The 2,423-nt window shown below is 45.0% G+C and overlaps 1 non-coding gene across 1 annotated transcript; it reads left to right on the top strand.

Annotated features, from left to right (window-relative positions):
• Positions 1-1,261: 1,261 nt before the first annotated feature.
• TRNAR-UCG (transfer RNA arginine (anticodon UCG)) lies at positions 1,262-1,334 on the top strand. The gene has a single exon. It is a non-coding gene; the product is annotated as a tRNA-Arg (tRNA).
• The last annotated feature ends 1,089 nt before the right edge of the window (positions 1,335-2,423 follow it).

The following is a 2,423-nucleotide window of genomic DNA, read 5'->3' as shown; positions in this document are numbered from 1 at the left end:
CCATCCTCGAATATGGCTGCGTGGTATGGAACTCATACAGGCACTCGGACGTCAAAAAACTAGAATCAGCGCAAAAAAGGGCAGTGCGTTTTATTTGTAGGAGTTATGACAAGGCCTTAATTTTCGCCGTATAGCTCGCTGCCCCTACTTGGTCTCGCTCGGTTTGAAGAGCGTCGCAAACTTGAATGCCTAAAATTTATTCACATGTTAATTAATGATCCTCGTCTCTCGTCTCTAGATAACTATTTGACTTTCTCCATATCCTCATCTACGAGGAGTCACCACGCTCTAAGTATGTCAACCTTTTTTGCCCGCACTGATTACTTTAAATACAGCTTTTTTCCGTCAACAATTACCACTGAAAGAATTCGCGCAAGCTGGTTTATATATGTTCGTATGTTTGTTATTCCTCCCACTCCTGCAATATACTCATTGAGGCTGCAGTATGAATAAGTAAGTAAGTAAGTAAATGAATGAATGAATGAATGAATGAATGAATGAATGAATGAATGAATGAATGAATGAATGAATTATTGAATGAATGAATGAATGAATCAATGAATGAATAAATAAATAAATAAATAAATAAATAAATAAATAAATGTAATTAAGCATTTGAGGGAGAAGCAGAACCTAGAGTAACATGTAGGCACAAGAAGGGCGCGTAAGACAGCTTTTTTTTGCAGCCATAGTGAGGGTTCTTTCGAAAAAAAAAATTAACTGGGCCAACTTGGTCGTAACGATTTAAGTGGTAGTTATACACTGTCGTGGCGAATGTAAACTAGGTTATCTTGGGAAAGGTTTGTACAGGGCTCCTCAAGAACCCTGTGGCTGGCCCGACGACAGCGACGACGAGTTGATTCCTGTGTAAGCATGAGCTCCGAAATCGATCGATGACAATCTTGGAGGCCATGGTGACAGATATTGGATGAAACATATGGGGACTGTATTGGAGTGCCCTTTTACGTTCGTCTCCTCGATCATCAGACACCTTTGTAGACATTAGAGTGCTTTAGAATTGGGGACGCAAGCGGCTTGCGTATGCAAGAGCTAGGCGCTACGGTACTGCGCATGCGCAGACCCCTACGTCTGGGTCCACGCATACGCAATACCGGCGTCCCTAGTTCTTGCGTACGCAAGTCGTTTCCGTCCCCTAATCTAATACTATCTATCCTTGCCATTAAAAAAGCAAGAAAAAAGAAAGAAACGGAGAGGCCGAAATGCCGAGCGGCCTCTGCGTGTTCGTGACGTAGTAGCTGATGTCCGCGTGGCCTAATGGATAAGGCGTCTGACTTCGGATCAGAAGATTGCAGGTTCGAGTCCTGTCGCGGACGCGTGTCTTCAGACTTTTTTTTTTTCTGCGCGGAATGAGTGGCCGTCGTAGCCACGGTAGCCACGACTCATTGCCATCGCACGCTCAGTGATCGACAATGACCTTCCACTTTATCTGCATCAGTTTTGAACTTCTGCTCATCCGTCCGTCAGTGCATTTCTTTTTTACTCTGAAAAGGAGCGAGTGCTAATTGAAATGTGCTGCTGAGGAAAAAGGAGGCTTGAAAATGGCCCAGCTGTAATACAGCCAACTAGTTCCAAATTTAGCTACATGTCCGTGCGCGTGTTTATAGTGGATGCGTGTGAGCACATACTGCGAACATGCGGCCACACGTGATCGGTGCGTAAACATTCGTAAAGTGAAACGCGCAGTTCTAAAAGACGCTCATTGAAGAGCGCACGCAAGTACAGATAAAGAGAGCGAGACGGGAAGTATAAAGACTCATAAAACCGCACTTCTGCCACGCGACCGGACACAGGACGTATATGCAGAGAGCGTAAACGAGAACGAAATAGTTTTAGGGCAGCGATTCAGTGGCGTACATAGATGCATGAAAAACGTAAAATGTTCCGCATAGCGAATGAATGGCAAATGCCAAATTCTGTAGCTCCATCTGATATATAGGAATAAGAGCACTTTTGATAGGAACGGCGACGCGTGTTTTGTTAGGCCCAACAGCGTCAGCACAGATTTATGACGGTATAGCAATGCTTTGTCCTCAAAGAGAGATGAGACGAAGCTAACAGGGATTCCGCCATTTATGTTTTGTTATCGCCACGAAGAACAAGCAACAAAGCCTAACTGAAATCCAAGTAGGCTTCCTCGCCGCCGCCAAGTCGTTACTCTAGCCATTCAAAGCCGGCCGCGCTAAACCGAAATGTTAGCGCACACACATAACCCAAAAAAGCTCGTTGCAGCATTCTACGCCTGAGCATTTTGCAGCCGCCATGTTATAGCGTACGCAAGGGTTTTGAATGTGAGGTGACCGCGACGAATGTAAAGTCTCATTGGACGCATCGGTGTTCGTCATCGCAGCCATCTTGACATCTTCGCAACATCGAGTGTTGCACGCACTCTCTTTTCGCTGTCT

This window comes from Dermacentor variabilis, chromosome 3 (genome assembly GCF_050947875.1).
Source record: "Dermacentor variabilis isolate Ectoservices chromosome 3, ASM5094787v1, whole genome shotgun sequence".
Taxonomy (NCBI): Eukaryota; Metazoa; Arthropoda; class Arachnida; order Ixodida; family Ixodidae; genus Dermacentor; species Dermacentor variabilis.
This window is presented reverse-complemented; position numbering and strand designations above follow the sequence as displayed.